Raw genomic sequence first — 13,050 nt, forward strand, 5'->3', positions numbered from 1 at the left:
TACCTTATATTTGTCATGGTATTTCATTGTTGTTTCTCCTAGGGACCTAGCATCTTCTTTCATCTGTTATTTCCAGCTGAAAAACTGGCTCAGGAAGACTTTCACTTCTACCCATGAAGGAGTTATAGCTATAGAGATTGCTTTCCCATTGTAAATAACTATAAAGCTAGAAAAAAATATATATGTATATAATTTTCTTTTAGAGCTGCGCCTGCAGCTTATGGAGTTTTCCAGGCTAGGGGTCGCCCTAGAGCTGTAGCCACTGGCCTGCACCACAGCTACACCAGATCTAAGCCTCGTCTGCAAACGACACCACAGCTCACAGCAATGCCAGATCCTTAGCCCACTCAGTGAGACCAGGGATCAAACCTGTGTCCTCATGGTTACTAGTCAGATTTGTTTCTGCTGAGCCACTACAGGAACTCCAAGAAATTTTTATAGGCATTGAAAAGCAGGAGTTCCCATCGTGGCACAGCAGAAATGAAAACGACTAGGAACCATGAGGTTGCAGGTTCGATCCCTGGCCAGCCTCAGTGGGTTAAGGGTCTGGCATTGCCGTGAGCTGTGGTGTAGGTGGCAGACTTGGCTCAGATCTGGCGTGGCTGTGGCTGTGGTGTAGGCCAGCAGCTGTAGCTCCAATTCGATCCCTAGCCTGGGAACCACCATATGCCATGGGTGTGGCCCTGAAAAAAAAAAAGACAGGAACATGCTATCCAAAACCAAGAGAAACCATCCTATAAATGATAGAGATGGTGGAATTAGAAAACAGTATTAAAACAGCTATAAATATGTTTCATACATTTAAGACTGCAAAGGCAAAAGAAAATATAATGAGAAATGGAATGTAAGAAAGGCCAAACTGGAATTTCTACAAATGAACAATACAGTATCTGACATGAAAATTACTCTGATGGAAATTCTACTTCTGGGAAGATGGAATAGATATATTTTCATTCCTACTACCAGTATAAGCCCTGGAAATTATACATAAAACAAGCACAAGATGACGTTGAAAGGTGGAAAGAAGAAAGCAGATTGCCTGGAATCTTAGGAGCCAGAGAACCACACTGCAGTGAGTCCCTCAGGTTTTCGTTTTGCCTCATTTATCCCAGACTTGGAACTAAAGAAACCAGCAACTTGGAAAAGTGAAGCTGAGGCACAGATGAAATAATAAGTAATGGAGTTCTCGGGTGGCTTGGCAGGTTAAGTATCCAGCATTGTCACTGCTATGGCTTGGGTCACTGCTGTGGCAGAGGTTTGATCCTGCCAAGGGTGTGGCAAAAAAAAAAAAAAAAAAAAACCGCTCCTGCAGCCAAAGGGAAGGGGCAGCCTAGCAGGACGAAAAACTTTTACACAATAACTGCTCTTCTCTAGCCAGACATCACAAACACCACTATGGCTCCACCCACCCCCCAGGCCAGTGCTGAGTAGGGACCTAGACGTCCATCCTCACAAGGTTCTAACAAGTCGCCCCAGAATCCTTGCCAAGGTGGTGTCACAGCAGGTGAAGTAGGGCACTACAACTTTGCTCCCCACCAGCTGGTAATGAGTCCTCCTACCCCTCCCTGGTGCCAGGAAAAACCATGGCATTAGTGGGGAACCGGGACATTCACTCCAACCTGGCAGAAAGAGGCACCCTCTGCCTTCCTACAGGGTTGAGTCAGAGGAGGCCTAGTGCAGAGCCAGGACTTTCACCTTCGTCCAGCACTAGTGAGGTCACATCCGCCATGGTATTAGTGGACACCACAGAGGGAGCTGGAGCTCATACACCCACCTAACCGTGAAGGGAAGCGCCAGCAGACCTCAGTTGTCAATGGAGATGAGGTGTGAAATCTGAAATTCCACCTGGCAGCCATGAAGACCTACCCTACCCCTTCTGTGCCAAAGCAATGAAAGAGAGAGTTCATTAAAACATAAGTTTTAAGGTTCAGGGTCTCATACTAAAAGTTCTGATTCCAGTTTCTTAAAAATCATCATACCAAGAACAAAGTTTCAAACAATGAAGAAAGACAATAGATGCCAGTACTGAGACAATATAGATGTTAGAATTATCTGACATTTTAAAGCAGCCATGATTAAAAAATGCTTCAACAAGCAATTTTTTTTGTCTTTTTGCAATTATTATTAGACAAAACAAGAAAATAGCTTCAGCAAAGAAATAGAGGCTATAAAGAAACACCAAGTGGAAATATTAGAACTATAAAATGTAGTAACAAAAATGAAAAGTTCGGTGGATGGGCTCAACAGCAAATGAAGAGAACAGGAAAAAAATACCAGCTAAAAGACAGAATGGAGCCTCAGGGACCTGTGAAACAAGATCTTTTCTTCCTTTGTTTTTCTTTCTTTTTTCTTTTTTTTTTTTTTTGTCTTTTTAGGGCTGCACCAGTGGCATATGGAGGTTCCCAGGCTAGGGGTCAAATTGGAGCTGCAGCCACTGGCCTACGCCACAGCCACAGCAATGCGGGATCTGAGCCACATCTGCAACCTACACCACAGGTCATGGCAATGCCAGATCCTTAACCCACTGAGCAAGGCCAGGGATCAAACCTGAGTCCTCGTGGATGCTAGTTGGGTTTGCCAACCACTGAGCCACGATGGGAACTCCCTATAACAAAAGATCTAATGTTCCTGGAGTTCCCTGGCAACCTAGTAGTTAAGGATCAGATGTTGTCATTGCTGTGGCTCAGGTCGCTGGCCAACAGGTTTGATCCCTGGCCCAGGAACTTATGCATGCCACAAGCATTGCCAAAATAAAAATTTTAAAAGATTTAACATTCTTGGAGTTTCCATCATGGCTCAGCAGAAACAAATCTGACTAGCATCCATGAGGACACAGGTTTGATCCCTGGCCTGGCTCAGTGGGGCTCAGTGGGTTAAGGATCTGGCATTGCTGTGAGCTGTGTTATAGGTCACAGACACGGCTCAGATCTGGCATTGCTGTGGCTCTGGCGTAGGCTGGCAGCTGTAGCTCTTATTCGACCTCTAGCCTGGGAAACTCTATATGCTGCAGATGCAGTCCTAAAAAGCAAAAGGCAAACAAACAAACAAAAAAACACAAAAAACCAACAAAACTATGATTCCTGTCATTGGAATAGAAGAAAAGGAGAATGAAGCTTAAAAAAAAAAAAAAAAAAAAAAAAAAAAAGGTACACAAAGGAATAATGGTTGAAAACTTCCCAAATTTGTTAACATACCGATTCAAGAAACTAAGCAAATTCCAAACAAGATAAACCCAAAAAAATCCATGGCAAGACACATTAAAATTAAACTTCTGAAATCTAGAGACACACAAAAAAATCTTGCAAGCAGCTAGAGGACAATGACACTACATACAAGGGAGAAAAAACCCAAATGACAGCAGATTTTTCATCAGAAACCGGAGAGGCAAGAAGCAGTACCCTCTTTTTCAAATGCTGAATGAAAAGGACTGTCGACCCATAAATTCTATACCCAGAAAAAAATATCCTTCAGGAATAAGGGGGAAAATTAAGAAACTCTCAGACAAAGGAAAACTAAAAGTTTGTCACCAGTAGACATACTCTAAAAGAATGGTTAAAGGAAGTTTTCTAAACAGAAACAATAAAAATCCTGCAGCATCAGGAAGGAAGAAATAGCAGGGTTAGTGAAAATATGGGTAAAAATCAATATACCTTTCTGTTCCTCTTGAGTTTTCTAAATTATCTTTGACAATTGATGGAAAAATTATAACATTGTCTGATCTGGTTCTAAAGGTATGTAGAGAAAATATGTAAAACAATTATAAATGAGTGAGGAAACACAATGAGAGGTAGGGTTTCTGTACTTCACTCAAAGTGGTAAATGATGACATCAGTAGGCTGTGCTAAGTTATAAAATACTTACAGCATCCAATTTTAAAGAGCTATACAAAGTGATAAACCCAAAAACAAAATGTAATTCTAAAACATATTCAAGTAATCTTCAGGAAGGCAGGAAAGAGAAAATAGAGACCAAACAAAAAATAATGGCAGGAGTCCCCGTCGTGGCGCAGTGGTTGGCGAATCCGACTAGGAACCATGAGGTTGCGGGTTCGATCCCTGGCCTTGCCCAGTGGGTTAAGGATCTGGCATTGCCGTGAGCTGTGGTGTAGGTTGCAGACGCGGCTTGGATCCCATGTTGCTGTGGCTCTGGTGTAGGCTGGTGGCTACAGCTCCGATTAGACCCCTACCCTGGGAACCTCCATATGCCTTGGAGTGGCCCTAGAAAAGGCAAAAAGACAAAAAATAATAATAATAAAAATAAAAAATAAAATAAAATGGCAGACGTAAGCTCTAACGTACCAATAAATACCTCAAATGCAAATGGTCTAAATACACCAAGACAGAGATTGGCAGTGTGGATGAAAAAAATGTGACCCAACTATATACTCAAGTGAGTCTACAGGAAACTCACTTTAAATATATAGTGATACAGCAGACAGAAAGGAAATTGGATAAAAACAGTCAAAAGGTACAAACTTCCAGTTATAACTAAGTACTAGGGATGTAGTGTACAACATGATAAAGATAATTAACACTGCTGTGTGTGATATATAACTGTTGTTAAGGAGTTCCTGCTGTGGTGCAGCAGGTTAAGGACCCTGTGGTGTCTCTGCGGCGGTGCAGGTTTCATCCCTGGCCCAGAGCAGTGGGTTAAGGATCTGGCATTGCCACTGCTGTGGCATAGGTTATAGCTGCTGCCAGGATTTGTTCCCTGGCCAGAGAACTTCCAAATGCCAGGGGTACAACCAAGAAAGAAAATAATAGGTCCTGGAAGATTAAGACAGCTCTCAAGGGCCGGGCCACTTCTCTTTCGGCCCTGCTGGGCAACAGACTGCAACCACGGGCTACATGGTCTGTGCGAAGAGGAAGGGCACCAACTCTGTGTTCCATTCGCACGTGAAGCTCCAAAAGGGCATGGGCTTTGCCAAGTGACACAGCTACACCAAGGGCATTGTGAAGGACACCATCTATGACCTGGTGCACCCCTTGCCAAGGTGGGCTTCTGGGATCCACACTGTTAAGAAGCAGAGGAAGGCATCCACACCAGCCAGCTTGTGCAAGAATGCCCAGCTCAGCATCGGCATTGTGCTCTCAGTGGGCACCATGCCTGAGGCACCATGGTGTAGTGTCTGGAGAAGCCTGGTGACTGGGGAAAGCCGGCCAGAGACTCTGGGAACTAGGCCACCATCCTCTTCTGCAACCCCAAGACAAAGAAGGCCTGAGTGCAGAGTTCCCATTGCGGCTCAGCAAGTTAAGAATCCAACTAGTATCCATGAGGATGTGGGTTTGATCCCTGGCCTTGTCACTCAGTGGGTTAAGGATCCAGCATTGCCACAAGCTGCAGTGTAGGCTGGCAGCTACAGCTCTGATTGGACCCCTAGCCCCGGGAACTTCCATATGCTGCAGGAGACCCCAGTGAAGCTGTCCCTAGGCTCTAAGAAGGTCATCTCCTCAGCTAACATGGCTGTGGTCGGTGTGGTAGCTGGAGGTGGCCGCGCTGACAAGCCCGTTCTGAAAGCTGGCCAACCTACCACAATTATAAGGCAAGGAGGAATTCCTGGCCACATGTGCATGGTGTGGCCATGAATCCTGTGGAGCATCCCTTCGGAGGTGGCAAACGCTCTACCATCCACAGAGATGCCCCTGCCAACTGGAAAGTGGGTGTCATTGCTGCCCGCCAGACCAGGCATCTCTGGGGAACCAAGACTGCAGGAGAAAGGGCTGGGAGCTCAATAAAGCCTGTCCTTTTCATAACAAGAAAGAAAGAAGAGGGAAAAGGGAAGGAGGAATAACAATAAAACTTGTTAGGAGAGCCAATCCTAAGAGTTCTCATCATGAGGAGAAAAAAAAAAAATGTTATTATTTTTTTCTTTTTAGGACGGCACCCACAGCATATGGAAGTTCCCAGGCTAGGGGTTAAATCATAGCTGCAGCTGCCAGCCTATGCCACAGCCACAGCAACGTGAGATCTGAGCCACATCTGCGACCTACACCACAGCTCATGGCAATGCCAGATCCTTAACCACTAGTGGATACACTAGTCAGATTCTTAACCACAATGGGAACTCCCAAAAAATATTTTTTCTGTGTCTAATTTTGTGTATGAGATAATGGATGTTCACTACAATTGTGATAATCACTTCATAAGTCAGATCATCATAATGTACACCTTAAACTTATATAGTGCAGTTATATCTCAATACAAATGGAAGATTATACGTGTGTGTGTGTGTGTGTGTGTGTGTGTGTGTAGGCAAGTTAAAAGGATGGGAAAAGTTATACCACGCAAATATTAACCAAGCAGGGGTGGTTGTATTAATGTCAGATAAAGCTAACTTCGGAACAAAGAATTTCCAGAGACCAAGAAGATCATTATATAATAATAAAAGGACCAATCCACCAAGAAGACAGCAATGCTAAATGCATTTGCCCCAAACAAAAGAGCTGAAAAACAAATGAAGCAAAAATGAACTGAATTAAAAAGAGAAGTAGACAAATCCACAGTTAGATTTAGATGCTTCAATACCCACTCTCTCAACAACTGATAGAACGACTAGACAGAAAATCAGCAAAGATAAAGAATTCAACACCATCAACCAATAGGATGGACCCTGTCAACATTTACAGAACACTCTACCCAACAACAGCAGAATATACTTTACTCTCCCCCCAACATATACCAACATAGGCCATAGCCTAGACCATAAAACCAATCTCAACTAATTTAAAAGAACTGAATCAAAGAATATGTTCTCCGACCACCACTGGAATCAAACTATAAATCAATAGGAGAAGGATAGGAGGAGCTCCTGTTGTGGAACAGGTTAGGGATCCAGCCTTGTCTCTGCGGTGGCATGGGTTTGATCCCCAGTCTCGTGCAGTGGGTTAAGGATCTGGTGTTGCCACAACTATAGTGGTCGCAGCTGCGGCTTGGATTTTATTCCTGGCCTGGGAACTTCTGTATGCTGTAGGTGCAGCCAAAAAAAGAAAAAAAAAAAAAGGTGGAGGGGGGGCTAGGAGGAAAATCTCCAAATACTTATAAACTAAACAGTATGCTTCTAAATAACCTATGGGTCAATGATGAAGTCTCAAAGAAAAAAACTTTTTAATATATCTAACAAAATGAAAACACAACATATCAAAATTGTATGGCACACAGCTAAAGCAGTGCTGAGGGAAAATTATAGCACCAAATATATACATTAGAAAAGAAGAAAGATCTAAAAATCAGTCATCTGAATTCCCACCTCAAAAACCTAGAAAAAGAAGATCAAACTAAACCCATAGCAAGCATGAGCAAAGAAATAAAGACAAGAAGAAATCAATGAAACTTAGAAAAGCAATAGATATTGATGAAATAAGGAGCTGGTTCTTTGAGGAGGGAAAAAAGTCAATAAAATTGACAAACCACTAGGAAGAGTGATAAGAAAAAGACACCAATTACAAATATATGGCATTTCACTAAAGACCTCACAAATATCAAAGAGCAACACCAGAGCGTGTCTGCAACCTACACCACAGCTTGCAGCAACTCTGGATCCTTAACTCACTGTGTAAGGTCAGGGATGGAACCTGCATCCTCACAGAGACAATGTCAGGTCCTTAACCAGCTAAGCCACAACAGAACTCCTTAAATTGGTGAACTTTAAATTATGCTTCAATAAAGATTTACTTTTTAAAGCTGATGCAAGTGCAGAAACAGCAAGGGATTACAACTTTTTGTTGTTGTCTTTTTAGGGCCGCACCTGCAGCATATGGAAGTTCCCAGGCTAGGGGTCAAATCAGAGCCACAGCTGTCAGCCTCCACCAGAGCCACAGCAACATGAGATCCGAGCTGTGTCTGTGACCTACACCACCGCTCATAGGAACGCCAGATCCTTAACCCACTAAGCAGGGCCAGGGATCAAACCCACGTCCTCATGGATCCTAGTCAGGTTCATTACTGATGAGCCATGACGGGAACTTCAGAATTAGAACATTTATCATAGTGGCTGCCCTCAGTCTCCAGATCATTCTTGATTACTTTTAATTGTACAGATGGGCAATATTCTTGAGTGCCACCTATCTTGCTCCCAAGAATGCTGTTTCATTAATGATCCAGTCAGAACCCAGCTGCCTAATATTTCTGCTCAGTACAATAATTTAGCCACATTGATGCCCGCTTTAGCGCTGTCGTCCCCCTTACTCTGAGCCCAGTTCTGTCAGTGCGGTCCTGCCCACAGAGCAAGGTCATCTCTGAGTTTCTCAATGAAACTGGTGCTCGTCTCACCAGCATATTCTCACTTCAGTAAATAGAATATCCCTTGGGCCCTCTAATAGAACATAATCATTTGGTGACTTTTCTGGCTTCACATAGCATATAAAGCCGGCATATTCACTCTAACAGGCCCACTTTTTTGAGCCTTTCTTCCATCACATACCAAGGCAGTTCTGGCATTTCTACTTCACTTGATGTGGACATGGTTTTCTCCGAGTTTCCAAGAGCCATCCTGCGAGAATGTTGGCAGCATCTCTGGGGGTCCTCATCTGAATAAGTCCTGTATTAGGGGAAGGTGCTCCCATAGCCATATACTCTCCCTATCCTTTGCGCCCCGGCCCCCTAATGCAGTACCCTCAGCATCCTGCCCAGGCCCCTCGCGCCTCCAAGGTATAGTCTTCCCTCTTGATGCTCTTACCTGGGTTCTGATGCACTTAATCCTAGTTAGTGATCTGGAGGTCAGGAGTGGGAACGAATCTTGAAGGGAGCGTGCACTGCCTTGCAAAGCAGAGGCATCTGCATCATCCTGAAGCAAGGAGGAGCGACAGCCTTTAACAGGAAAAAGCAGGCACTTCTGCGGGCCCAAGGGATGCAGCAGAACTGAGGGATTCAAGATTTTTTAAAGCATCAACCAAGGTGCCCCATCCCATGTCTCAGGGTCTCTCTCCATCCAAATAAAACTGCCAGAATTCAAACAAGCTCTGCTGCTCTTGAGTCCTGGGCCTTATTTTCAGCTTTTTGGGTCCTCTAGAAGCAGGAAGTAAAAGTCTCTACATAAGCTGCCAAGGAAGGCCTCTGGCTTTCACCGCCTTTAATTAGTGATGAATCACCCTCAGCCTTCACTATCCTTTTCCAATGCCCTGATAGCCTCAGCAGCAGCCGCTCAATTCCACTGTCTTTATCACTTCTCAAACCTGATATATTTCCCCCACTAATGCATTTCCTTCCACGGGGGTCCCACCCCAGTTCAGCACTAGTGAGAGGTTTAACAACTGAGATGAGCCCAGTGTGCCAGGGCCACCCATGCTCTACCTACCACCAGTGATGAGGTCCTCATTGCCAGTTGGCCACAAGTGATTTGCCTTTAAAATCACCTTTTAGAATCTGCTTCCTCAGTACTCTTGGCACCAGCTATTGCCAGGTTGGGTTCCCCGGGAAACATACCCTGAGGTGGAGATTTGAGTAAAGGAGGTTTATTAGGGTGTGCTCGCAGCATCGCTGACACCTGTGAGAAAGCAAAGGCCACAGGACTGGACAGAAGGGGCGCTGGAGCTGAGGCGACCCTTCAGAGTTGTCCCCAGTAGAGGCAAGGGAATCAGACCGTTATACTCCCATACTGGCCAGTGAACTCAGGCTGTTGCAGGATAGGGAACTACCTTAGATGCTTTCTCAGCTGAGGGCAGTTCCTAGAGGGGTCTCAGAAATGTTAGCCACCAAAATTCCCTTGGACAGGACGGAAGACCACGGGGTTGAGTGCTTCCATCCTGAAGAGGGTTTTCTGGATGGCACACCATGGCATCCACCATGACATCTTTAAATATGAGAAGGGAAATGTATTTTGACACCTCTCACCTAGGACAGCTACACACAGCTTCTCCCACACCTGGGTGGTTTGGTGTGTGGGGTCGCACAGTTACTTTATTGTTGGAAGGGTCGTCAGCTACAAGAAAGAAAATTGGTGTATTCCAAAACCAAAGTGACATTGTGTTAGGATTTTACTATATATTACTCCTAAGCATTGCTATGACCAGTCCTAATACATGTGATCAAGAATACATTGTACAGGAGTTCCCGTTGTGGCTCAGCAGATTAAGAATTCAACTATGGAGTTCCCGTCGTGGCGCAGTGGTTAACGAATCCGACTAGGAACCATGAGGTTGCGGGTTCGGTCCCTGCCCTTGCTCAGTGGGTTAACAATCCGGCGTTGCCGTGAGCTGCGGTGTAGGTTGCAGACGCGGCTCGGATCCCGTGTTGCTATGGCTCTGGTGTAGGCCGGTGGCTACAGCTCTGATTCGACCCCTAGCCTGGGAATCTCCATATGCCGCGGGAGCGGCCCAAGAAATAGCAAAAAGACAAAAAATAAATAAATAAATAAATAAAAGAATTCAACTAGTATCCATGAGGATGCCAAGTTTGATCCCTGGCCATGCTCAGTGGTTAAGGATCTGGTATAGCCATGAGCTGTGGGACAGGTCACAGATGCAGCTCGGATCTGGCATTGCTATGGCTGTGGTGTAGGTCAGCAGCTGTAGCTCCCATTCGACCCCTAGCCTGGGAACTTATATTTGCTGCAGGTGTGGCCCTGAAAAGACAAAAAAAAAAAAAAAAAAAAAAGATATACTGGGGTGAAATACTTTTCTTTACATTCAATAGATCTGCCCATAACATCTAGTGTAAGACGATATACAGAAGAGCAAATTGAAAAATGAAAATCATGGAGATGGAAATGCCCTTGAATGAGAGAGAGTGGGCATCAATGTTTGATAATGGATTGTGGCCTCACCTAGCATTCCCAGAGGTATATACTACATCCCTTTTCCGGAACCATTTTTGATCCAGCCATTTTTTTGTTCTCCAAGCTGAACAATTCTAAGTATCTTTCCTAGAGTCAAATACTGGAATCACATTAGATTGGAAATCAGGAGAGGGTTAGTCCCCTGTGCCACTCTGTTATCTGAGGACAAGTTTCTTCATCTGTGAAGTAAGACTGAACTGACTGAGCAAGGCAGTTTTGACTTGAAGAAATTCTACAATTCAGTCCTCCCCTTTGGCACCTGGATTCCATTTTGCTAGTCAAAGTGTGAAAACAAAACACAGTAACCCATTTAGCCTCTTCCCATCAGATTTAGTTTTTAGATACATCTTTTTTTCTTCCCGCCCCCCCACCCCAGTTTTCAGGTACATCCTAACAATTAACACCGAACAATTAACCTACCTACAGCTACCGGACAACTGTTGGATTTTGTTCTTCCAGTCCCCGGAGACACATTTATCACTGCAATTTGAAGACTCTGTGCTGTCATTTCTCCTGCCCAATGACCAAAGAATAAGACACTTTGTGAAGTCCTGAAGGACCTGTCTCTGTCAGATTCCAGGCCCCCTGGATCCTGTAGGAGATGGGTCAGAAGCGTAACTCCTGAACCGTTGGGTTGGGCCTTGAAGAAGCATTCTCAAGAAAGCTCTAAGTAGGAGTTCCCGTCATGGCTCAGCGGTTAATGAACCCGACTAGCATCCATGAGGATGCAGGTTCGATCCCTGGCCAGAAGCGTAACTCCTGAACCGTTGGGTTGGGCCTTGAAGAAGCATTCTCAAGAAAGCTCTAAGTAGGAGTTCCCGTCATGGCTCAGCGGTTAATGAACCCAACTAGCATCCATGAGGATGCAGGTTCGATCCCTGGCCTTGCTCAGTGGGTTAAGGCTCTGGTGTTGTCATGAGCTGTGGGCTTGTCGCAGGTGCAGCTTGGATCCCAAGTGGCTGTGGCTGTGGCGTAGGCTGGCAGCTACGGCTCTGATTCGACGCCTAGCCTGGGAACCTCCATGTGCTGCGGGTGCCGCCCTAAAAAGACAAAAAAAAAAAAAAAAAAAAAAGAGGAAAGAAAGCTCTTAGTCTTCACACTAAATAGTCCTAGACTCCAACATATTAACTTGCATTTAATTTTATGTACTCTGTTCCCACCAGGGTAAAACTTGTGACTTCTCCTTGTGACTCTTCTCAGTGACTGTCCCTAGTGCCAAGTTACATTGGTCCTAAGTTCTGCTACTTCACTGAAACAATAGCTGCTACATTTAAAGGCCTACTATGGGCCAGATGAACATGGTGCCTGCGTGTGTAATGAACACCCCATACCACAAACCCACAAGGGACATGTTATCCCCCTTATAGTTGAAGAAACTCAGCAACCCAAGGGGACATCAACAACGGCTTTAATAGCACCAAGAGCCTGTTCTTTTTCAACAAGTGTTTAGTGAAAATCTACTGCATACAAGGCACATTGGGTTCTTTAGAATTAAAGCAGAATTTTCTCAAGGATGCTGAAAAGTTTCTGGGTTTGCATGTGCCTGACTGCTCCTGGGGAGGTGTTTTTACAAAGCACATGTAATGCATTCATAAATGTCAGTCATGACAATGAAGCTCAAATATAAAGTCTGGTAACACGCCCCTCTTTTTACAGCCTATGGGACTATAAACACAGAGACAGCAGGGGCAAAGACTTCAGGAAAAAGTTTCCTTGGAAGAAACAAGGCTTGCCCTTTGTATTTAATAACAGGGAGATATGGTATTGGAGAGTAATTTGGGGCCTGTAACTCCAAATCATCTGTTAGCAGTCGCTCCCAAGCTGGAAACATCTTCCAGCCAAGCTCTCATCGTGCCCACCCCCCACATGGCACCAGTGAGGTGCCTCCTGTGTACCCGCAGTGGCTTGCCCATTTCTGTTATTTCACTTTGGAAACCGATTATAATTAACGTTGTATAACTATGTCTCCACTCACTGGCCTATGAGTTCCTTGAGGAAAGAGTGTGTCTTCCTTCCAAAACTTTGCATCCTGAGTAATGAATATACCCCAATAGTTGTTGAATAAAATGATCCAATGAATGATTGACCTCACGAGGTTTCTTTTTTCTGACACTTCTAGGGAGAAGACATCTAAGGAGCTTATGAAGCAGCGCTGCCAGAGATAAGGTCCTGGATTTTGTAACTTCTGAAGACACTCTTACAGGAATCTGTAAATTTGTGACTATTCTCACGCTTCTAGCCCCCATTTCTCTTCCTCCCGCTCACTCTCCACTTGGGCC

General features: G+C 44.6%; 1 long non-coding RNA gene across 1 annotated transcript; it reads right to left on the bottom strand.

The window, feature by feature from the left end:
• On the bottom strand, positions 7,896-10,128 carry LOC110260325. The gene is made up of 3 exons (XR_002343439.1): positions 9,293-10,128; positions 8,675-8,782; positions 7,896-8,536 (listed from the first exon to the last, which is right to left on the bottom strand). It is a non-coding gene; the product is annotated as an uncharacterized LOC110260325 (long non-coding RNA).

The sequence above is a fragment of the Sus scrofa genome, chromosome 4, assembly GCF_000003025.6.
Source record: "Sus scrofa isolate TJ Tabasco breed Duroc chromosome 4, Sscrofa11.1, whole genome shotgun sequence".
In the NCBI taxonomy this organism is placed as follows: Eukaryota; Metazoa; Chordata; class Mammalia; order Artiodactyla; family Suidae; genus Sus; species Sus scrofa.